Source organism: Lampetra fluviatilis, chromosome 11 (assembly GCF_964198595.1).
Source record: "Lampetra fluviatilis chromosome 11, kcLamFluv1.1, whole genome shotgun sequence".
In the NCBI taxonomy this organism is placed as follows: Eukaryota; Metazoa; Chordata; class Hyperoartia; order Petromyzontiformes; family Petromyzontidae; genus Lampetra; species Lampetra fluviatilis.
Genome location: NC_136285.1, coordinates 11,009,759 through 11,035,812, shown reverse-complemented (window position 1 = coordinate 11,035,812; position 26,054 = coordinate 11,009,759). Strand labels below are relative to the sequence as shown.

Below are 26,054 nucleotides of genomic sequence, written 5' to 3'. Positions count from 1 at the left end.
ACCCACCCTGCGTATTTCAGACGCACATTTCGTCTAATGCGTTTCTGTCACGCGAGGGAGGGAGGGAGGAGGGGGGGGCGGTCGATTCATTTCCGATCACCGCCTCCATCGTCCTGATTGTCGGATTGTCACTGCCGTGGACAGTTGGCAAACGCGCTCCGTAGAGGCAAACTTATTTTAGGCAAAACAACACACACCCGCTGAATAATATTTCTGCACGCACAAAACAAAAAAAACTTCTAGCATCCAAGCAAGCGCGGGCTCATTCGCCATAGCAGCGATGCGCGTGTGCAACTCCCACCCACCCACCCCCTCCATCCTCCTCCACCCACCCCCCTGGGTAATTTTTGTATTGGTCGCGGCGATGAAGCCCAAAGTGGGAAGCTTCGGTTCGTGATTCGCGCGGTAACGGACAGCGGCGCTCCCAGCAGCAGCAGCAGCAACAACAACAACAAGCTCGCCAGTCCGGTGCATTCTCGAGCGCGGCCGTCAGCCACACTCGCAAGGTTATCGCACAGAGGACAAAACTAGTAACGTTGCAGCTCCGATGTTCCAATAACTCTGCAGGTAAGTGTCGTGTGCGTGTGTGCGTGTGTGTGCGCGCGTATCCCTCCGTTCCTCATTTCTGTATTGATCTGGTAACCCGCTGTTCTGCAGATGCGTTTAGAATGCTTAAAAGGAAGGGAATTGAATTTGGTTTAAGTAATTAGCTCGAGGCTGTGCTTCCTGCAGCGACAGAAGAGGCTTTTTCAAATGTCATTCAATTTCGCTGCAGAGCCGCCTTGTTACATAAACACACACACACACAAGTTAGAAAAAAAACTAATAACTACGGCATAGTTGATTAATAATTAGGGTCATGAAATGCATCTGGATTTTGCTTTTCTTTCAAAGCAAGAGCTTCATTGCAAATAAGCACATTCGATTGCTTTGTCTTTTCTCTGGAATGTATTGAATGCATATGAAGCCAGACTGCCCTCCGTCTCATACATGCTAACATGGCAATTTAATGTGCACATTCGTTTTCTAAAGTCATTGACAAAGCAGGGGAGAGAAATTGTGGCAGCAAAGATGAACATGAAATATATAAACTTCCATATGTATCCGTCGTCCGCAAAGGACAACCCCTATTGGCATAAATGTCAGACCTTTGGCAAGGTCTTTTGAGACAGGAATGTGACATTTTGAGGTCAAAAGGCTGTCCTCAGATGCTTCACCCTCGCTGGAAGTGTTCAAGGACGAGATGCATTCTTGCCGAGTGTTCGACGTTAAATTGTGATCAATACCGCCCGATCAATAATGGAGAGTTGGGTGGTTGCTTCAAGCAAGTGCATTAATTAAACACCCAAAGCAAATGCTGATTGTTAAAAAGTCATATATATTTTTTAAATATCCATTTTTCACAGTGTCAACGAGGTGAATTAAACCCCTTATCTTTCACGAAACTAAAGGGAAAATAGCATTGCCACACTGTGAATAGAAAACGCTTGTTTGTGTTGGCCGGGTAAAATGTGTATATATATATCTCTCTTTTTTATTAACCTGTCATCGTTGTTTTCTGGGGGAAAAAATACGAGTTGGATTTGCACGCCTCAACCTAGTGGGTGGGATAGAAAAAACACTTGTTTGGTCTCTTCGTGAAATTTCAAGACGTGCGCGGATGTCATCGATGCGGCGTTATTGCTTTTGTAATGCGTCTTGGCACAGAGGTGCCAATACTCACGGCTCTTTCATTGGCCGCTGCATCGAATTTACCGATCCATGTCATAGTAACGAGGTGAATAATTGTTTGGTTCATATTTCTGTCATATTTAAGACGTAAATTCAAGGCGCGAATGAAGCTTCACTCGACGGGATAACATGAGCACCACGATGTGTGGAAGAGACGTCGTCGTTGTGCTATGGAAAGACTTGTCCCCGCCATAGGAATGAGGAATGTCCCCCACTGGCTCGGGGATGTAAACAGGAGATGGACACTGCCTCGTGCTAAATTGAGCTGGAAATCACAGAGCTTTGCACAACGGTACTTACGGACCTTTAAATTAATTTACAGGACAGTCCTTTGTCGATCCACTGCTAGATCAAGACCTGCCTCCTTACAGACAAATTGGTCAGTTGGGTTATTTGGTCAATCTTCATCACGACTGCTCGCTGCGCGTTTAATGAAGGAAGGGGGTGGGGGGGGGTGGTATTGCACAACTGCTGCACCCAAACGCAGAACAAACATTGAGCGGTGTCACTCGCTGCTGCAGCCCTTGCACCTTCAAAGTGTGGCAGCATGGGTGCATGCGAGAGGACTTCCAGCGGTGCGCGTTTTACATGTTTACCGAGTTGCAAGCAGCCAGGACGGGTGTGTGCGTATGTGTCGTGCCAGGTATTTGTTCGTCGTACTGCGAAGGCGCTTGTAAACTCCACACATCTGGGAGAGCTCTCTGTTGTTTTGCTTAATCGGGCATGCAACGGGGCAAAACGCTAAGTGAATTAAATAAAGGTAATCATAAAAACCCCTCAGGGTACGCGCTCTTAAGCTGTCCACCAAGGCGAAAAAGAAAAAGATCGTGTAGAACATGTAACAATAAAACGCATTCTGCTCAAATGGGCATTGAGGTGGTGCTCATATGCCCTTTACAGCCATGACCCAGTGGTGTAAATTCTATATTTTTATGGTGGGAGGGAGGCCTTTCCATTGGACAACCACTGTTGACTTCCCCACAAAGTGGTACTTCATTTCTCGAACCCCAGAGAGATGATGGGCCGAGTCTACCAAATGAGCCATCTGTTCAGCTCCAAAATACAACCATATATAAATAATGTTAACTCCAAATGTAGCCTTTAAATCACATCGATGTGTTTGACGCGCGGATTGCAAGTCAAACGCCGGGTCGTGTGTCAATGCCACGTCACGGCGTTGAAAAAAAAATGCGTTATTCTATTATATCCATGGTTACAAATGCAATTTTACTTTAAGATCGCACACACTTGGAAGGGGAAGAATTCGGGTTGGCATCGTGCATCTTGAGTCTCACCGGCGAGCGCATAAGGAAGCCAATCGAGTGCTCTGCAGCTCACTACCACCCACCCACCCACGGATCCATCGCGCCCAAGACCTCCCGCCCCACCTACGGCAGAGTCTGTGCATCTTGCATTTTGGGCCCTTCAGTCATCTCAGAACACACGGTGCCACGGTGGAAGGAAGTCGACCCTTGATCAGCCAGAGACTGCCAAAGGGAGGAGATGTGACATTGTTGATAAATAATACAGCAAAGATTCCGAACCGGAGTGGCATTTTCCAGACAGGCTTTCGTCGCTCGCACCTTTTAATCGGTTTGAGAAAAAATGTCGTATCGCTTTCCCCATTGATTGTCCATAAAACGCGTGTCGCCGTTACACAGGGGCTCGGTAATGCACATTGACGGGGGTCTATTTCATACAAGCGCCGTTAGGTAGAGAGCGAGCACACGGGCGCTTCGTAAAAAAATGGGCCCAAGTTACGCGGCGCCTCGAAACACAATCAACTCTTGCCACGTGACAAGATCACAAACTCGGCATACTTTCACGAAACGCTTCGTTAAGTATTCTTGGGTTTTTTCGGTAAAGTCACGTAGGTAAAAAATAAAAATTAATAAAAGTAAAATAAAACATAAAATAAAAATTACGACGTTTCGGAGGCAACACAAGCTTCCGTCTTCAGGTGGAACAGTCACAGCACGATAGCTTGTGTTGCCTCCGAAACGTCGTGATTTTTTTTTACTTTTATTAATTTAAATTTTTTACCTACGTGACTTTACCGAAAAAACCTAAGAATATGAATCCTTGTAGTCACGAAAGCTTCAAATCTAGAATCGCTTCGTTAAGGTTGTCAGGGCACAACGAAACGCCGCAAATGTTAATGGTTTTGGATGCTCTGGGGTTAGTTTGGTTTGGGTTGGTCACGGGACGAGCAAAGGTAATATCTCTGCACGGAGAAGGGGTGCACAACATTGTCTGCGCTCGAGTGAAATTCAGGTTAATAAATTGTTCGCTTGAAGGTGTAATTACCGGGGGCGATGATGCAGCAGCCGCTAAGGGCAGCATCGTAAAACTAAACCTGAAGAGCGTACACTGTAACCTAATCAGAATGCGTCGCACATCTCCGCAATTTCACATTTATTTTCCCCATGCAAACGCTCATCAAGTCTTTGATTTAAACAAAAAAAAAATCAGGAGGGTCCTGCATCGGGATGTTTGCTCATTTCAATGAATGAGAATTTGGCGCAAAGGAGAAAAGTTGAGAACCCAGAAAAAAAATCCACGCATACGAAGGAACCACACTCAAAAGTCCGCAGAGATAGATTCAGTCCAGTGACACAACCATTCCAGTGAATGGACCAAACCTATTGCTGTGCTGCCATCTCCTGGCAACTCACAGATTGTTGCCTACAACACCTGGTATGCACTGGCGGTCACCCATCCAAGGACTTACCACGCTCAAACCCCTCCCTTAGCTTACGAAATCCAGCGACGATCGGACACGTGGAGGGAGATTTGGTTGCCGACATAATTAGCCCTTTAACTGCATCACCTCCTAAATAATGACCTGTCAGAAAAAACAAATAACCCCCAGAGGCAGGGCCATCCATAAGGGGGGTGCGGGGCCTGGGGCAAACCCCACTGTGTGTGCCCCCCCCACCCCGACGCCTTTAAACTAAACCGGAAGTACTACATCAGACACCGTCCCCCAAAGCGCGGGGCCCGAGGCAGTCTTCCCGTTTCGACGTACCCCGAGGGACGGCTCTTCCGAGAGGCATCAAATGAAGTGGATAATTTTCACGTCTTCATTAAGCCTCAAGATTGTTATGAACTCAACAAGAAAAAAAAAAAGCCATATGCTATTTACTCTAATTCTAGACGCGCATTTGCGACCACGTGTTCAGTGAAATGCATTATCTGGATTGCATTTCAAGGACTTAATTTTGTTGAAAAGAGAGTCATCCCGTAGTCATTAATCAATATATCAGAAGCCACTGCGCTGGCAAACAAAGCGTGCGAGTGTGGCTTTTCCCTTATTTCATTAACCGTAACCGTTCTATTTATAGGCCAGCTCGCAATGCCGCCGTGTGTACTTGTAAGCCGTATGTGTTCTGCACATTGGCAAGAAGCCCGTGAAAATCGGACGACAAATCGACCAAAAGTTGTTCCAAGAGCTGAAATTTGAAAGAGAAGGAGAGAATAAAGGCAACGTTAAGCTAATCGCTCCGCAAAAACACACACACGCGCGACCGAACCGTTCCAACGATGCCATCGGTAAAGAGTCCATAACAGCAGTGACAGATATCCCATGGCGAAATTATACAAACCTGAAAAAAGTCCTGCCAATGCCTTTGTCACGCTGTGCTTACTGGATCACAACCACAGCCTCTCTAACCAGTTGCTTGCTACGCCCATTCATTTTGTATGTATTAAATTATTCCTTGTATCAACACATAAGCAACGCGCCGAGGCTGTATCGTTGTTTTTTTCCTTCTGTTCTATAAGCGTCAGAGGGCGGCGGGGGGGGGGTGGATGCTCTCAGAGAGCAGCCACGCGTTTGGGATACAGCGCCATGTCAGTGTCCTCAATGTCACGCCAAGGTCGCAGGCCAGACACCCGCTATTTACGGTGCCTCCTCTCTCTCGCACTCACCACACACACACGCATGCACACTCATGCAACAGGGACGTGGGTGGTGGTGGTGGCGAAACGCGTGGGAGGCTGAAATCTGCTTGCGCGCACAGCACACACGTCGACAAAACCCACGTTGTAATTTGCAAATTAAGATTCTGGGTGTGTGAGAACCGGCAGGGAAACCATCAAGTAACCCCCCACCACCCCCCACCGCTTGCAACACTACCCACAAGCCCCGGGAGCCGCCTCGCCTCTCTCTCTCTCCTCTGTGCGACACGTCCGACTTCCCCGTGCAGTTTTAATTAGCAAGATGGGATAGGGAGGAGTGTGCGCGCGGGCGTTAGGCCTCCTTGCGGCTACGCAGCCAGCGATCCGTAACGCTTGCCCACGTGCTTGCCCTAAAGTGAATCGGAGACTCATCCCACAAGCCCCCGTCGTCTGTGATTACTGTGCGCGGCGTGGTCGCGACACATCGAGCGACGCGTCTTGGCACGCGGCCGATGCCAAGACGCGTCGGTGCAAAATGCTGGTGCCACGACGTCGTTGTGGGTGCCACGATGTTGTTGTGGGTGCCACGACGTCGTTGTGGGTGCCACGACGTCGTTGTGGGTGCCACGACGTCGTTGTGGGTGCCACGACGTCGTTGTGGGTGCCATTTGGGCAGCAGCCGGTGGCCCCATTTCACACGGTCCTCAAACTCATCGCCGCCGAGGTGGAACCACCACAAATGACGCACCGCAGGCGCTCCTCCAGAAGCTCTTCAAGATGCCCTCTTGCCGGCAATTGTGCACCACCACACCCCCCGGCTGGAACGAGCTACGCGGATTTGCGACGCGCACCTGTGGCTGATTAATCCATAACGAGAGGTGCAAATGCAACGTCGGGGGGTTAATTCCCTTTTTCACAACCATCAATGGACTGCGGCTGGGAATATCGTGCGCACTTCGCACGAGAACGTGAACCAGTCGAATGCCATGATAGGTTTTTTCCTCCTGGTGTTCCGACCTCGAGGCGTGAATCTTGAATACCGTATCTGTATGCGCCTTCCCACCTCCCCCCTGACGCTTATAGAATGAAAAAAAAACGACACAGCCTCTGCGCCATACTCGAATAATTAATGCTGAAAGGTATCCATTCAAACTTAAATAATTTAATACCTTTATTCAACATCAAGATTCAAGATGTTCGCGAATTTGACCACAATGCAATTCGCTATAATTCTAAATGTGCATCAACGACCTCGCGTGCAGCTTAGCGCATTCACTGCGACAACTTCACTTTCATGGCACTGCCTGCGTCTGCGTGTGGATGTCTAACCACGAACAGCGTTCTCCCGTGGGCAGTCGCGCGATTCTGAGCGTGCATCGTTAAGAAGCTGTACAGACACAGCGGTCACGTCCGTCAAAGTAGAAAAATAAAGTCCTTGAGCCTGAACTTTATACTGGTAGGAACCTCCTGGTTACACCAGCCCACAGGGGATTATTGCGTCCGTCGTGCAGGGAGGAGCTGGGTGGGGAGGGAGGGGCTAGGTGCGGAGGGTGGGGCTGGGTTGGGAGGGGAGGGTGGGGCTGGGTGGGGAGGGGCTGGTCACCCCGTGGTGCCCTTATAAAACTCAACGTTAAACCTACTCACGCGGCTTGTGCCCGCCCTCACAGTCGGGCATATTTGCGGAATACACCACGCCGCCGTTGACCCTGGCCATTGACCGAGCAACCCAACGTTCCTACCAGCTCCCTCCGCAGGAATGTGTAATCGAGGCAGGGAGTCGAGAACACAGACTGCTGGGGGAGTGGAATTCCTGAATGTGGGGACAGCAGAGGAGAATAGGCGACATCGTACGGAGCGAAAGTGGACCGGGAGCTTCACGAGAAAACGTCGGTTGCTGAAGCGTAGAATGTGGTAGAGTGGAAGGGAGTAGAGTGAGACGAGATGGAGTCGATAGCAGAGAGCGTGGAGGGGAATAGATTGAGATGAGAGAGAGAGAGGTGGGAGGATGCGCAGAAGGGAATAGAGTGAGACGAGAGGGGAGAGTTGGGAGAGTGTGTGGAGGGGAGTAGAGTGATCCGAGATGGAATAGATATGAGACAGCGTGGAGGGGAATAGATTAAGATGAGAGGGGAGAGGTAGGTTGGGAGAGTGTGTCGAGGGGAGTAGAATGATTCGTGCCTGTAGTGCAGTTAGGTGGGTGGGGGGTTTCCATGCTCCATAATTGCACCGGGAATGGCTCGGTCTAGACCTGGCATGAGCACGCGACCCACACACATGACACACACACGACAGACACACACGCGGCACACACACGACGTACACACGACACACACACGAGACACACACCACACACACGACACACACACATCACATACACACACCACACACACACACACCACACACACACGACACACACACACCACACACACGGCAGTGTCCCAGGCGGACTCCAACCCACAGTCGTTCCCTTTCTCAAAATATTCTGGGCACCGTCAAATAATTGTTTGACAGGCCACATGTTATTTCTTTTTGTCAACCATTCCACGGCGAACATTTCGAGTTCACAATTAAAGCTATATATACACACACTCGTACTTTAGCAGTTACTCCTCAATCATGCAATCAAATCGCTTTTAAGAAAAAAAATATCCAGCCGTTGCAGTGTTATACCCTGACATCCAAACTTTCTTCGGAGAGCGTCGCTGCATCGAATAACAGGGGGGGGTGGCGTTCTTTTAAAACTCTTGGATATTTTGTAACAGCAAAGCCTTGGGGTACGGCTTTTCTAGCGGATTTATTTCCCCACGATCCTGATTCCCGAGTAGATGCTCTGGTAGCCGACCCGACTCGCACGACGTGACCAGCAGTCGTCCCTCTCGCTCGCTCGCTCGCCACACCGTTGACTCCTCTGTCACTTCCGTGCCGATGGTGGCAAGGGCTTCTCCTCGCACAGAGAGTGAAGCCTCGCTCGTTCCAATTGCGTCAGTTATTAATCAGCGAACATGCCTCACAACCCGCCCGATTGTCATCACAACTTCCTCTTTGGAAGCAACCGAAATCACTTTAGACATTTTTTTTGTTGCTCTCAGTTGTTGCCGATTCCCATCTTCATTCCCCCCCCCCACCTCATTAGCTGATAATTCAGGCGCCTCGTGCTTCGTCGCGAGATAAGGCGCCAATGATTTGCCTCTTGAGCGAGTGGATGGGGAATCTGGCCAATGCAAGCTGCAGCTGCAATGTTGAGAGGGACACTTGTGAGGAGTAGGAGGGAGGCATCTTTTTCTTAATTTCGCACATCAGGCGACGCTCATCGATTGTCTGTCAACAACAGAGCGGCGTTTGCAGGCTTGCCAAACCGCCACCTTCATAAGCAATTAGCTCCGTAACAATTCCCTCCCATCAACTGCACGTCATCGCTCCCCGAGCAAGTTTGATGAAGAGTCACGATTCAGTATCGCGCGATTCAATTGTGCGGATAGATTTAGCTCGTCGTTTCGATTTCACTCCGTCGTTTCTATCGTTTCCACGACGATTAGTCTCCTCGGTGCAGTCGCGTTCTTCCCCATTAGCCGAGCTGTAACACTTATAATGTGAAATTATTACAAGCAAAGCGTCACCAACAGCCATCGTCGAGATCAAGGCCTCTCTGTGCCGTTGCTTTCCCAACAAGGCCCCGTGATGCCACAGTCCATGACATTTCATGCGCATGAACTATCCTCATCGCTCCATCTCGGCAGCGGGCGATCGCCCTGTTGGTTGTGCTCCTGCCTTTGGCTGGAATTCCACTGCCAGCAGCAGACGCACCTTAACAACTTTGGCACCTCCCAGCTCAACCAGTATATATACAAGGACTGTTTTCTTGGAATTTCTCTCACTTGATACAGCTATCGTGCTGTGACGGTTCCATCTGAAGACGGAAGCTTGTGTTGCCTCCGAAACGTCGTGATTTTTTATTTTACTTTTATTAATTACATTTTTTACCTACGTGATTTTTCCGAAAAAAACTAAGAGTATTCCACGGCCAGTCTTGTCCGTCCGCTACCATCACTCCTCGCGATGTGTGCTGCACAAGCCCCGCTCCTTTTCCTTGACAGTCAACGTGATGATGTCTCATATCATTTGAGCTCATTCGCTGATCCACATGCCTCTCTTTCCCGACTGTCGTCGGTGTAATTCGAAGCACGCGTCATTTGCACGTAATGTTCATGCATTTAAAATTATATAGATTAACACATGGACGATTCAATGCATGTATCATGAGCATAAAACTAAATTTTAATTGATGAATCAATGTCCATTAAAAATCATCTATTTGGCCAAACCCGCTATGGACTGATTAATATATATGATAATTATTGGCCTCCAGCCAATTGGCTATGGAGATTGGCACTACGGCGTCTTTGTCTCTCATGATACGAATAATTATAATTACCATATGATTTCATGAGCGAATAGGTTAAACTGTGTAAATAGTCAGGGATGTTCTAAGTTGGCTCTCAAAACATCAACCATTCTTCTCAATATGACACTGTCGGCGGGAAAAAACCAAGATATATTTATTGTAATTGTTGAAATTCCATAAAGTTGGCCCACCTTGCCTCGAATATATTTACGCAATCCATGTTGTCATTTGCAGGGAATTGGTTCGGGAACATCAATATACAATTATATGTTCCTTACAAACACACATTATGGAGAGGCTGCACGTCTACATGTGAACAATGACCTTCTTCCTTCATAGAGTCGTCAATGTCCTTCCCTACTGCGGTAGACGGCACACTTTACGAACGACCCCCAGCATTACCAGCAAGTATTCCAAATACGCTAAGCGCCGAGCTATTCAGCTGTCACGGTGTGGCGCGGTTGAAAAAATGCTTTAAAGATTGCTGCGTCGGCTCTAACAAAGGGACGGCAATGAGGAGCCGCGCATCTCCTTCGGGTGCCCCTGAGCCCCCGACCTCCACTGCACTTCCCTCGGCTGCCCAACGGCAATCCCAGCGTCAGGCGGGCTTTCTGACAGTCGCTGCCAAACGACCAAAGAGGGAGCGTTTTCTTTTCTCCCCACCCCCTGCTCATTATTCAGCATTTCAAGCAAGGAAACCGGCTCCTGGTGCTTCCAGTCCACAGCATCCCCACCCTCACTCGGCGAGATGTTAACTACCTCGCCTGGTATACAGGAGGTCGTGGGTTCGATCCCAACACTGGCACCTGTATATTTGGAATTTGCATGTTCTTCCCGTGGTCACGTGGATTTTTCTCCGGGCCCTCCGGTTTTTCCCTTCACATTTAGAATCAACATGCGTTTAGAGTATTTGGCTCCTTGCTATACATTTCTACGTGATACGCCTCTTCGTTAAGCTATAATTTGTGGCCAGGTCGCTTCTGAAAAAGAGATATATAGCTCAGTGGGCCTTACCTGGTAAAATAACAAAAATATATTCTTGGTTCTTTCGGTAAAGTCACGTAGAAGGGAAGTAATAAAATAATAAAAATAAAACAATAAAACAATTCTCACGACGTTTCGGCCACAACGCAAGCAGCCGTCCTCAGGTGAAAACCAGGTCTGTCGAGGCGACAGCGTCTGAATGAAACAGCACACGTGCTTGGAGCATATATATATAAGCTGGGTTGGAAGGGGGGAAAAGGGCGCCTTGACAAAAGAATATGCATATTTTTATTATTGTATTACTTCCCTTCTACGTGACTTTACCGAAAGAACCAAGAAGATGAATCCCTGCAGTCACGAAAGCTTTCAATCGAAAAATAAAAACAATAGTTTATAGTTAACACGTGGCAGTTTACCTGTTCCCCCGGCATTCTGATGTCACCGCGCTAGTTCCCGCGAGCGGGAATTCTAATCTGCCTTGTACATCAGGACCGGTCAATCAATCCACCACGCTCGGACGAGCATTTGCTTCGCTCCGTCGCAAGTGGGAATGGCTCAGAGATTCTCGTTTGGCCGTCGCACAAATTACCGTGAGCCCCAGGGGATGACGTCATGCTTGCAGTGGTTAGCAGCCGCGCTCGACTCGCCAACCGAAAGGCTCACTGCGTCGATGCGATCTCCCGGCGTGGCAGCTGAAACGACGGTTGCAGGTTTTCTGAATTCCCCACGCCGCCTCTGTTCACCGGGCGGCATAAGTAGATAGGTTCGTCTTCTTGGTTCTTTCGGTAAAATCACGTAGAATGGAAATAATAAAATAATAAAAAATTTAAATAAAAACATAATAAAATAATTATTGCAGGGATTCATCTTATTGGTTCTTTCGGTAAAGTCACGTAGAATGGAAATAATAAAAAAATAAAAACATAATAAAATCATTATTTTATTATGTTTTTAGATTTTTTTTTATGTTTTTTTAAAAATAAAAACATAATAAAATAAATATTTTAATATGTTTTTATTTTTCATTATTTTATTATTTCCATTCTACGTGATTTTACCGAAAGAACCAAGAAGATGAATCCCTGCAGTCACGAAAGCTTTAAATCGAAATTTAGATAGGTTCGCTGCGGTCGGTTAATCGGCAGGTGCCGTGCGGTAGGGTAAAGCGTGGGCAAAGGCCCACCTCTTCCAAGATGTCTGGCCAGCATGGGAGGGTAGATCAAGTGACCTTTGGAGGGGCCCTCCTGAGCTCTCACTATTTTGAGACCCTGCAGTCAGCAGTGCCATGAGCATGCAATTGCAGGGCTGCACCTTTATCTTTTTCCCATCAATTTGGAGTGAGGCAAATTCATTCACAAAGTTTCAATATCTAGGTTTTCCCTGGGGGGGGGAGGGATTGGCCGTGCTTGTTGCCTTCCATTTGCTGAGCAAACGATGTTTTTCTCCAGTGGTAGACGTCTACAAGTCACGCATGACATTAATACAAATACAAATCCAATCTCTTATTAGAAAGAAAAGAGTAAATCCTTTGTTGCAAATGTCACAACAAAAAAGCTGCTCATACCGATAGGCCACCAAGACGTAAATGCCCAATTTGCATTTCAATCCAATCATCGGTCCCCGGGTGAGCCATGCACTGCGAACCGTGTCGCCCCCCCCCTCCCTCCGCTCCTCTTTGAATCGCCGATCGTTAAATTCTGCCACTGAGAGCGTGACTCCGGCCGCCACGGAAAGAAAGAATTGCCGCATTGACTTTCCGAGCGGAGGCCCAATTGAGTTGGTGAACACCGTAAATAAACTACAGGAGCTGCCGGCCCTCGCCCTCTCTCTCTCGTGCGCATCGTGCAAAAGCTCACGCGCAAAGGGGACCAGCATCCGTGACTTTACCGAAAAACCTAAGAATATGAATCCTTGCAGTCACGAAAGCTTCAAATCTAGAATCTTTCCCCCCGTCCGTGGAAGTTTAGCTCTGCCATTCGTGACGATGTGTGACGAGGGAGGGGGAGATTCAGAAATGTGACGTCACATCAAAAAGCAACTTTAAATAAATCCTTAATTAAATTGACTTTTTAATAAATGTTTTTCCTGCAACATCAGAGTGCAGCGGCACATTAAATACGCACTACAACGACAATAGTTTAACGCGATTTGAAGCATGTTTTATTTTTTGGGGGGAGGGGCAGAGCTTTGTGACGTCATATTTGAGGGGGGGGGTCTGACTTTTTGTGACGCCGTTGAACGAGGGGGGGGCGGTCAAAAATCGTACAAAATCGCGTGACGTCATTTATGGACGGCCCTTAAGGGCGGAGATTGACAGGGCCAGGTGCGGTGAGCGAGAGTTCGGGAATAGGGGCGTGGTCGGCGCGGACCGGACCTGTCAACCGTTGTTGTTGGGAATCGCCGTCGCCTTGAAACGGGTCGTCTCGATCGTCGTCTTCGAGTTGTCTTGATGCTAGAGTTATGTCGTCTCAGAATAGAGTCGTTTGATGACCCAAGTGTAGATAGTCACCCGCAGTTACTCGTCAATTTGTCAGCGGACTTTATTCATAATAAACATACATAAATACAAGACGGTGTCTCTGAGAGCTACGTTACACAAGCGTTCCATGTTCCTTCATAAGCTGTCACCCTTCGCCTTAACCAATCAGCACTGACCAGCGTGGTGAAGTAACAATTGAACATCCGCTGTGAACGACTTGGCGTGATATTTTGGATGCAATTGGTTCGAATAAACCCTGCAGCCAGCCACAAGAGGCATATGATGTGGACCACATTGGCACACACACGAACGTATATTCTTGAATCGAGTTGTGACCCAAACATATGTGGCCACTGATTTAGAATCAGAATCTTTATTTAGACTGGAGGAATCCGATGACCTGTGAAGCCCGTTTTCACAGATGTCCAGTAGGAGCGATTAATAGTGAAGCAACTCCCATGACAACAGTGCAGTGAGGGAAGGGCCTTTACTCAGCGGACGATTGTCAATGTGATATTATATTTTATTATGTTTTTATTATTATTATAGCCTGCTGGTAGAAGCTGTACATAAGCACGCCTTATAAAAATAACAGTTCCGATATTATATTATTGGTTCTTTCGGTAAAGTCACGTAGAAGGGAAATAATAAAATAATAAAAATACAACATAATAAAATAAAATTCTCACGACGTTTCGGCCACAACGCAAGCAGCCGTTCTCAGGTGAAGAAACAGAGCTGTCGGAAAGACAGCGTCCCAATGGACACTGCAAAGCTTGGCAGCGTATTTTAAGCTGGGTGGGAGGAGGAGAGCGCCTTGACAAAGGAGTTTACGTATCAACAGATGAATTTAGCATATTGATGACAAATGCAGATATGAGATCAGTCACTCCTTGTGGAATGTGTAGGCGGTGGGGGGTCTCAAAGTCATATTATGGTAGTGTATTATGTAGGATTATCAGTAATAAAGGGAGGGAAATTTTAACAATAAAGAACTGCAACAGCCCAAACCACCGCGTATCAAGCTTTAAATCGAAAGTTTTGATATTAGCAACATGTCCTTACATTACACTGGTGGGTAGAATGCAAAGTACAACTTGGATACAAGCACATCTGGCCTTGCTCCCCGAGGGTTATGCTTACATCCAGATTCGAATTTAATCACAGATGCACTCCACCTGCAGCACTTGTGCAAAAATAATTTTAAGCCAACACAGAGAGGAGGGAGCCAATATCTGTGTGGGTAGTGCTCCGTTGGAGTGCCCTTATACTCTCGCAGTGAGTAGATGTGTCCCGCACGTAACAATGACGGGGCTTGACACGACACTTTAATCACACTTGTTAAACTCTTGGGACATTTTTCTTTTAGTGTCCTCACATGCACCGGTGACCTAGGAGCATCACGGAGCCATCCGTCTGTGGTGGCGTTGGGTCTTTGTACAGGTTTTAATTTGCGCACCCTTGCGAGAATGTGTCTGACTCTTTGTTTGCGAATCCCAGCGCCACTCAAATCTTATTGAGTGTCACTCGAACATGGAGTCACGGACACATCCTGCGAATGCCGGAGTATCATACCAGAGTGGCATGCAAGAGTGCGCACGTATCGTCGACGCTGTGTCAATTTGTTATCCTTGCCAATTCGCCCAATGTTTCTAAAAATAAATTACAACTAGAACTTCTGTGGGCTAAGTGGCGGCTAGTCACGTTGAGATTTCCACGGATGAAATGTTGACAAATGCCACGTAGCAGAAACAAAATTGATCGTGAGTATTACCTGCTTCAGCAAACAGGATGCTTCTAATGGTAAGAAGCAGCTATATACACACAAAAACAGCAGTCCGTGACATCATTGCTTGAAAGAATATATACATATTTATGACTTTTTTCATCAAACAGAATATTTAAAACCACCACAGTCACCTCTTCGGCAAATAACACCTTACTGTTTTTTCCACCGCAACTTCTTAAATGCATAAAAAAATGTATGAAAAGAAACCGAGAAGTAATGCTTTCTTGACCTCCAGAAAGGGGGTCACCGAAAAATTGGATTGGTACAGAAAATCCGAGTGTATAAAGTGAAACGTGAAAGCTGCGGTTGTCTAAAATGCACACAGAAGACCTCAGTCGCAGCCATCAAATTGGGGAACGTCACATCAGAACAGATTGAAAGCCACGGCATTTGATTATAATCTAAAGCTTGCCTTTCTAAGTCCCTTTTAAATTAACGCCAGCATTACAAATTCGAATGTGCGACGCATCACCCATGCTTAAATCATACGCGTGCAGTCCAACGTACCGAACCGGCGTTTCCCAACGACACGAGGTTGCCCTCTCAGCACTGCCGATGTCACGATTGGCCTGCAGTTCTCTCTCGCCCGGCATGATAAATGTCTCAAAATAAAACATTTATTTCATCTCCCCATTGGTCTTAACAAAGTATAATGTATGGAGAGGCTACCTCACCAAACACTTGTATCTGATGATCAATCACACATTACAGCCGTGACAGCTTCAATACACCATCCAGCAGCACCTATATATAGAAAGCCTCTTTACTTCACTGGGGAAACATGTTATGTGCTTTTCTCCAAGTACACTGTGTTAATAATAATAATAACAAATAGACCATTTTCGAATCTACTGCTGGATAAAGGGCTTCCAAAATCTTAGGGGTCATGACAGTTGTTTGACCATACTTCACCACGCTGGTCATTACCGATTGGTGATTAGAGGGCCTAGGACTGGTTTAAATATCGCTCGCCACTCATGTTAGCTGTGGCCGTGGTATTGAACGACACAGGTCGCTGGGTTCATCACGCAATAGGCCAACTACTGCGCCACTGCTCCTGCCACCAGGACACAGAAGGTCGTTAATGTTAAATATATCCACATTACAAGCAGGCGTTTTCACCGGAAAAGAAAATTGCCATATCACATATATATATCTTTGACATCATATATGTTATTTTATGTGGGAATATATTTAATTTCAATATGTGATATTTCCAGACCACCTTTTCTTACGAAACTGAATCCCTCGTCAAACCTCTGGTACGTAACCTTTTCAGAGGGCGTTATTTTTCCCCATCACAAACTGTCGTGTCAACCAAACATTAAGGAAATTTCACACGAAACAACCAGGCCATTATTTTGACCTTGGTCGGGTCCGTGAAATGTTTCCAAAATTGCAGCTCCAATTGGGTAAAAGCATGTTCTTAGGCGTGAATTTGAAAATAACAATATTAAAACTTGGCTTTTCTCGAGGATTGCTGGTTTCCCGGCAATTTCACAAAACGCGTCTTGCGAATGTTTTTAGGTCCCCAGATTGTGGCCTCAGTTTTTTTCTTTCCACCCCCCCCCCCGCCCCCCCATGATCATTTCCTTCATGGTCCAGGGGATACAACCCTTCATTTCAAAGATATCTTGTCATAATTTTATTTCATCTCAGATATTTAGGGAATTGAATGTCAGAGGGTTATGCCAAGGTCCCCTATTAAACATTTAGGGGGAAAGCACCACACAATTACCACGTGACAGGCAAAAGTGCTAAGAGGTATAACGAAAAAGGGAGGTTCAAAAGTCCACCTGTCATTCAGCAGCAATGGCAGAGCAACAAACACGGATCCCACACCTGTGTGTCGAACCTCCTCTTGTCAGGCCTCGAAAGCCCAAGCAGGTTTGAGCCTGGATAGTACTTGGACGGGAGACCACACGGCTTGCCAGACTGGTATAGGCTGTGAGGCTACATGGTGTGTAGTAGATGGCGGGGAATACAAGCCAACTGTTGTACTGCACCATTATTGCCCCGGTCTACGAATCACTTTCCACCCATGTTTACCGTGACCAGGAATCGAACTCAGTTTGCCAAGTTAACAGTGCAGTGCGCTGACCACTTACACCACCACTCCACCAAAACATGCATTAATCAAGCAATTAATAATCGATTCCTGTGCGGATGATCGATGCCTGTATTGTAAGAATAGTCAATTCCAATTTATAGATGGGTCATCACAAGCATATTTCTACGTAAAGAGTTATCAAAATGTCACCACCTTCATTACGCGTGCATGTTTCAGTGCCCATGTGTCAAGACTCGGACAACGAAGTACTAGGAGCCACTTGTATTCACATAGAACAGTGGTTCTTAACCTTTTTGGAGGTACCGAACCCCACCAGTTCATATGCGCATTCACCAAACCCTTCTTAATTGTAAAAATAGAATATGATTTTTTCAAATTAAAAACATAGGTATATGTTTTACTGGTGCACAATCATACGAGTCGGGTGTGTGTCTTAACCTCCGCCGAACCCCTGAGACTGACTCACCGAACCCCTGGGGTTCGATCGAACCCAGGTTAAGAACCACTGACATAGAACAATCCAGGTCGGGGCTTCATGCTTGACCTTGAAGCTCTACTTTCCCTCAAACGTTTCCTCCGCTTATGTTCTGTCACTCTGCCCTTGTATATCGTTTCAGTCTCCTTCTCGAATGTTCCCTCACTATTTCCGTTGGCCAATCCCTGTCCGTCCTCTCTAATGGATCCCAACCGTCGCCTCTGGGTTGCACTTTGTCTCCCGCCTATTCTCGTTCAAACCTTTTCCTCCAATCACTTTGAAAGCGACGCCTCCCGACCAATGCTTGTGGAAGCCTCTTTCCGCCAATTGGAGACCTTGGTTTGTCTTTGAATAGCCGTTAGGCTGCACATTGGCTTGGGGTCATTGTCGGTCATTACACGTGTATTGTGAGCTCGGGATGGCCTTGTGTGATGACGTCAATTATGAAATAACATTCAAGATCAAGCAGAAACCGTGGCCGAAGCCACGGATGCACACGTCGGCACCAACACTTTCCACCTTCAGCCAGTTCCCACAGCTGCTGCACGGTCGACGTGGCGAACCTCCAAGATTTGATTTGAACACGAATCCACCATCTACTCCGATGTCTTCCCCTTGGTTGTTGGACTCGTGGAGACCACTCAAAGGTTGTGCCCGTCTCCCTAACGGCCGTCCATTCTTTTGTTGCCTCACCTTTTTTAAAACACTTACCTGTCCACGTGTTCTTATTTTGGACTTCTGCCTTGCTTAGCCTACCTTGCCTCACGCACCCTAGCATGTCTCATTAATGAAGCACAACTATGCACGTGATTGTTTGCCAGAAATTCAGTCCGCCCCCCTCCCTTCGCTGCCCCTGCATTCGGTGTGGTTCCTGCAGTGTCTTTTCTCAGGGCAGTAATATAAAAAAAAAGTTAACTCAAGCACACACCGTATCAGTAAATTGTCATCGCAAGGATATTCTGATCGCACCTTAGTGCTTTACACGTATTTGTACAGTTACATAATCGCAAAGCCTACTGAACTATCTCTGAAATTGAGGGCAGACGAACGGTACAGTGTAATGAAAGTTGTCACAATAAACTCAGCCAATATAAACAAAAATCTTTCCACATCAAAAAAAAACCTCATCTCCCCATATGAGCGGGCAGCTCTGAAGGATGTGCAAGAGACGTTATGATTAATCATTTAACATGGCCGCGGGCCTGCCTGTGAATCCATACACACAGCAGATGCCTCTGTCAGAGATATCCCATCTCAAATTAAAGAGAAAACAATGTGTTCCAGAGCATGTGAGCAGAAACACACCCTTGGCATTTCATATGGTGCAATGCACAAAGAAACATATGAGAAGAGATGCATGCTTCCAATGACATTGAGATATGGGAAAATGTACATGTGGATTAAAAAACATCGGCACCTTATAGAGATTGCATTGATTGTTTAGAAAAGTAAGTGGGTTTGAGATAGCCGGTGGGCGAGACTAACGACAGAATGGCTGTCAAAGGAAGGAAACGGGCCCAACAGAAAGTCCCCCATGGAGGTGGAATGATGAAATTAGGTTACGTGCAAAAGTCTTGACTGAGCAATGGCGACAGGTTAGTCAAGTATTTTTTTTTTTACACGTGGCGCCTTTCTGACACAAAGCGCTGTCACATTAAAAAGCAAACTCCACGTAAAATTAGAAAAATTCTAAACAATTAGGTGCGAGTATGATTTGTTACATAACGGGATTGATTGTAAGAGATGGCGACAGCTTGAGCAGCCTCCCTTCCAGCAGTGGAATGATCATGACAGATGATAATGGTGATACGAGGTCAAGCAAGGGGCATTTGTTTTAGAATTCTCCATTACCGCTACAAAATGGAGGCCCTCACACAGCTTGAGCACGAGAACAATGCAGAGTATTCCATTTTTTTACATGGCCAGTTACAGAAGCAAGTTTGGTGGGGGAGTTGCAGTGAGGTCTTTTTAAAAATGCCACCATCATGTCAGCTCGGACCTGGGGGGTCAAAGGTAACCCGCGCGTGATTGGCTCCGTTTTTGTTCATCACACTCCATCATCCCCCCGTCCCACCCAACCCATCCAGCCCCCCCCTCCCCCCCAAAAAATAAATCTCTTTCATTTCAAGATATTACCACTCTGCTCAGGTTGTGAATCGATGCTGCGGCTCTCTGCAAATAAAAGCCTTCATTTTTCGGCGATGATTTTTTTGTTGCGACAATTGTTCAAATAATCACACGCCGTGATGCCTGCCGCAGTAAAGCGCCGCTGTCATTCTCGGCGCATTGTGGAGAGAGTTTGTCTGTAAACAAGGATGCTGGCTGTTGGCAGCAATAGCGTGCGGTTTTTCTTCTTCTTTTTCTGCTCAAAATGTTTACAATCAATTAGTACGTTTCTCTCTTGCTTCTAAAAATGCACTCACAGCCGTCAAGTACTCTGAGGCTATTTACAGCTTATAACCTTGCATTGATGCAGTGGAATTACTCTGCCATTACAACATCCTGACAAAAGCTATAGTTAGATTCGTGTGTGCCCTTGTATAGTTTCGCAGAGCAGCATTTTCTCTCAGAAGAGCGCGTGGAGTTCTCCAGGTGTGCAGCCTGTATGTCCTTCGTGAGGAAAAGCGCCACATTTGGTGGAGGCAGCGCCGGTTAAATGTGCATGATGCGTCATTTTCACAGGGAAGGAAATAGGTAACGTTTCTGGGTGGCGTGAGGAGGGGGGTTGCAGTGCCAGATTAACCTATATGTTATAAAGGGGCCTTAAATATAATAAAAATACGTAAATATATTTAAAACATTACTTGCATAGTAAAGTAATTAGATGTTTTCATTTGCTATACAGCCAGATAATACGACAAATCGCTAACCGTAAACACGCAGTCGTTCATAAAAGTTTGAAGGCGGTATAGTACGACCGTAAGAGCAAGTGTAGAATCACTGAAGCGGAATTGATGGCTTGAAAACATTTAGCGCGGGGCCCTTAAATATCGGGGCCCGTAGCATATGCTACTTTTGCTTCTACGATAATCGGCACTGGGGGATTGTTATCGTTCATATTTCTTGAACGACTTCATGACCGTGCCAACTTTAGTTTTGTCCGCCCGGCAAACATCGCCGCATCAATGCCGCTTTTATATTTGGCCGTGACCATGACAATTAACGTTCGTTGTGCTGGTGGCAATGCCACCAACCAACCACGGTTAAAGAACTTGACTTCAGTGCAAAAAGTCTATCTTTGCCTTGCGCAGGTGTTTAAAATAGATAAAATCCCGACAGGGACGTGCGGCAATAATCAACGTGCGCGTTGAGCCGCTGTGACCTTGATGAGCAAATGCCTTAATTTTTTAAACGTGACGAATTGTTGCGCATGCTAATGCGCGGTTTAGGATAACTCGTGGGGTTTCGGACAGACCTGCGGTGGAGCGTTTACGTAGCGGGGGTGGATAATAATAATTTACAGCCCTTTGACAATCCACTGCTGGATGTGTGATTCCACATGCTGTCGGTGGGGGGGAGGGTGGTTATGTGACCATACTTCACACCGCTGCCTGGTATGGGATGGTGAAGCGGGTTTCATGACCGGTTCAGAAATTACTCACCACTCGTGTTAGCCACGGCTGGGAATCGTGTTAGCCCTGGCAGCTGGTTTAATAAAGCAGTGGCACTGTACCGTCGCTCCTCCCCACCCTACTTAATCATAATTTATGTATTACAGATAATGCTTTGTTTAGAAAAAAAAATCTAATGTCTTTTACAGTTAATAATAATTCCCATAAAACCAAGAAAATCGTCATAATCTGTCACGGTCAATCCACTGCTGGATGAAGGCCTTCCTGTGATGCAATAATCCACGTAGCGCACCTGCACGCGAGCCGATTTCGTAGCTCCATCTCCTGGGTGGCCGTCATATTCAGGCGCATTCCATCTCGCGGCTGCAACTCCGTCATCATTCTTGACCGCTCGCCATCAACCCTCGGAGCGACGCTTCCTGCCCAAGCCCCAGTTGTTTATTTTCCCTTAACAGTTTCAATGATCCAATTAACCTATGTTTCTTCTCTAATTCACGCGTTCCTCTGTCTGTCTCTCAGTTTAATTCCAATCATGCATCACTCCCAAATAATAAATGCATAGGCCAGCAGAAAGCCAAATGCGGATGTTTGCTCCGGTTGCTGAGAGGAATTGTGGTGTTTTCCCCATTATACTGTGTGACATGGACATCGTTTTTCTTTGCATGGCTCATTTGCACTGATCAATGTATTAACCAGGTGGGAACCTGGGGTGAGACCGTAAATTTTTGACCCTATTATTATTATTGAGTAGTATACCATGCAGGTAAATTGAGAGTCCTGAGATCGAGTGATATACACTTAAGACTCGCAGAACCACTACAAAGCCATCCAATAACAGTACTATAATGTGAAATGGCACAATTTTGATAGGGGTTTGAAGGGTGATAGTTGTAGACATTTATATTTGTGAAATATATCATTTTCTAATGTTGGCACGGGAGCTCTAAGCGAGTTCTACCATGGTAAAAATATACCTCTGAAGTGTGGCTGCAGTGGGTTTTTTTTCCCCAAGATGGATCAGTGGTTAGTGCACAGCACAAAGAACCCCGCCTGAGTTCGATTCCCGGCCAGGGCGAGAGTGATGTGTGGACCAGTCTTGTGCCCCACCCCCTACTATGCCTCCCACCCACCCTTCACGAACCCGCACTAATCAGCGTGGTAAAGTATGGTAAGGTAAACACATTTTATTTTTAAATCCCATGACCGACACAATGTAGGTAAGCCTTCATCAAGCAGCGGATTGACAAAGGGCTGTAACATACATCACCAACAACACAAGGTGTTGAAGGGTGACAGGTGGCGGCATTTATATTTGTGAAAATAATTAATTTCGTATGGTCAGCACAGAGCTCTAAGTGAGTTTTGCTGCATTAAAACGCAAATAAGCACCATAATTGGGTGCTCAATACCTTTTTAGAAAATGCGTTTCGTTCTGCAGCTACTCAGAAAATCAGTCCACATTTTAGGTCTTTCAAAAGGCATCAACATAAACCATTATTTTGGTCGTCAGTATTGCAGTCAATTTTTCAAGAAGCAATTTACCAAAAGGAAGATATTGACATGTCACATAAGACGACGTATGAAGCTCGCCTATCGTCACGCGGAGAACAATTTAAGATGTCAATTTCGCATTGCTGCTATGTTCTCATTAGGTAAATGTGATCAAATTTTGTCAAAAGCCCTTCCATAATGTGTGAATATTTTTTTTTAGGCATGGTAAATGGGTTAATGTACAAAAAAATCTCCATCATTAGGAATTCACTCACGATCCGCACGTCTCTTTGAAGCGATTCTGCCCCTTTTTTTATTAATTATTTTACTCTGCAGGACGTGACTGGAATAACAGCAGAGTGACAATATCACGCTTAAAGGAGTGGGGGGGGGGGTAAACAAACTCCGCTTTTAATGGATCCGTTATTAGATTGGCGATCGTACTTTGGGGGGCCATTATTAACAAAGCAGCGGCCACGATTTCGGCTGACCGCAAGTGGCTTGCCGCTGAACTGAAAACAGCGATGCGGCCTGACGAAATGGGTTTCAAGTCCACAGAGGCAGCCCTAGATGGGGGTTGAGGTAGGGTGGGGGGGGCGTACATTTAAAGGGGGTCAAGGGATCCCTACCCACCGCCAAGCCTTCGCAAGCCCCTTCTCGGAAGCCAGTACGCAAGCGAGCATCTTCTCTCACTCGCTACGCGGGGTTCCTGGCAGGAACATCATCAAGATCCTTGCCCTCCTGCTGCGTAAGTGATGCCACCTGTCACGCAAATCCAACCTCGCCACTCACTTGTAGCGCCCCTGCTCGGCGCGTCCTTCCTCACGTAACTTTCATTCCGTCGTCTCCCACGGAGTGTGGTATTGGCCATACTCAATGACCCATACGTGTGCGCCTCGAGACCTGAGTCCTTTTAAATTATCGCCCGTGTAAAATGGAACCGATTTACACGTGACGTCGAGGGAGTTCTGATGTGGGAAAAGCCAGATGTGGATATGCACCTCCGATGAGCGCGGTTGGCTACGTGCGGTGCGAAAGAGGTTCAACGTATTCTTGGTTCTTTCGGTAAAGTCTCGTAGAAGGGAAACAAAAAAATTATAAAAATATAAAACAATTAAATTACACGACGTTTGTGTTGCAGTCGAAACGTCGTGAGAATTGTATTTTTTCTATTTTTATAATTTTATTGTTTCCCTTCTACGTGACTTTACCAAAAGAACCAAGAATATGAATCTCTGCAGTCACGAAAGCTTTAAATCAAAATTCAGGTTCGACGTACACGCGTGCCCCGCGTTCGGGAATTTGATAGCAATTGCTGCGCGCTCGGTCGATGTTGAAAGCCATGGGCGATGCCACCGTTTCACAAGGCGGAATGGCATCACGATGGCGGGAGCGTAAAAGGGGCCAGGGCAAATGACTCCGGTGGTGTCAGTCACCACCACCAGGCGTTCATTAGAAAGAGGACGGGGTGAGAGAGCAGATGGGGACAAGCGTACGAGTCCCTGCCTCAGATTACGTGGCACTTTCTTGTGCCCACTCGGCTCAGCTAGAGCTTTTTTTTTTCCTCCACAAAGTGACGCTATTTCTAGGACAAGTAATTTAGTCATGAATCGTGCAAATTTCTTCTGATTTCGTGACGACGGGAAAGGGCTCAGAGTGGGACGTCCAGTTTGTCGATCCACTCGGCGACCACCCGAGATGCTAAGCGGAGAAATGAAGCGTGTGGGGCCAGGTTGATGCGATGCGTTCCGCGGTCCGGGACGCGTGGCCACAGTCGCACTCGGGGGTCATCCCTCATCTTCCGCTCGCGAAGCAGGTGGCCGCCTTGTGTCCTGTGCGGATTCACGGGAGGTCGAAGGCAGGGACCTGTTAGGTCGGCGATGAGGTGTTGGTCCTCTATGTTGAATGCATTCCACGATTCTGGCCATCCAGATGATGGGTTGGTGCCAGCTACATGAATAGCGGCCGCAATTTTAATTTCCAGAACGACCAACAACATTTGAAGCGCTTTCGTGGTTTGGTTTTTGAAGTCTTCTGTGGATGGGAAGTCGGGGAATTGCTTACGGGTTATTGTTGTTGTTGTTGTGGCCCATCCTGTGTTGCACGATGGCGTCGCAGCGGATGCCAGGCGAGACAGCGCCAGGAGACACTCAGTTGGAGTGGACTTAAGGCGTCCCCGATACCGACCGTCTTGTATGGCGGGGTCCGTGATCTCTGCTGCTGAACCACGAGGAAGAGCAAAGTGTCCCTCAGCAGAGCAGACGAGGGCCACTGTCGCGTTGCGGGGTGTTACAGCTGTGCCCCCCCCCCCAGCCCACCCGCCAATGACCTTCCAGTGAGTCTGTGGAACGCGTTCCAGTGCACGGGGAAAGTGGAGGGTTAAAAGGGGAGAAGGCAAACGGAGAGAAATGTGGGTCCAAACGCCAACGAGAGGTTGCATTGAGGTAGAGGAGAAATATTACAAAGGGGCACATTTGTCAAATGGAAAGATTGAATGCGCAGATCAAAACTTATATGTGGTAAATAAAACGTTTGGACTAAAGATAATAGTTTGTATACTGTTAAAATGAAGTATATTGGTTCCTACCTCTCTGTACACAGCGATATTTAGTGGGGCGGGTCTACAATCCATTGTCCTCCCCCCACCCTCCAACAGTCTGTCAAGTTGAGAAGGAACAACCCCCCGCCCCCCACTGCACCCACCCATCCTCCATGGCATCACCGATGATGAAAAAAAACCACCCAGAACATAATGAGTGCCGACTTGCCGTGTGAAAGACGGCCAAGAACGCTGGACCTCGTCCACATCGCTAAGTCAACGCATCGCCGGAGTTGTATAAGCAGCTTCCCGCAGTCGACCGGCTTCCCCGCACTCGCTGGCGGCGGGCAGTGCGCAGTATGTCATCCCGTGGTAAAATGTCATTAAAATGTTGTCAGCCCTGGTGGCTGGCTGCCTTGGCCTATAAGTTACAGGCACCGCGCTGGCAAAAGCCAAGCTGGGATTTTTTTTTTGCGGAGAGCCCGATTCAGGTGTGGGCCGTCGGTTCAATAGAATGATTTGGTGGCCTCGCAAGGGACTTGCATGCATTTCGATTAAACGCATTTGTCGTCACCACGCTTTCCTAAGCTTTCTCGGCCCATGCTGAATGATTAGTGCACA

General features: G+C 47.0%; 1 protein-coding gene across 2 annotated transcripts in view; it reads left to right on the top strand.

The window, feature by feature from the left end:
* Positions 1 to 304: 304 nt before the first annotated feature.
* LOC144934800 (G-protein coupled receptor 22-like) overlaps positions 305 to 26,054 on the top strand; it is a 48,146-nt gene continuing 22,396 nt past the window's right edge. Inside the window, exon 1 of one of the 2 annotated variants that reach the window (XM_078860967.1) lies at positions 305 to 567. The gene's annotated coding sequence lies outside the window, so the exon portion shown is untranslated. The remainder of the gene's footprint in view (positions 568 to 26,054) is intronic. The other variant, XM_078860966.1, reaches the window with a different exon arrangement.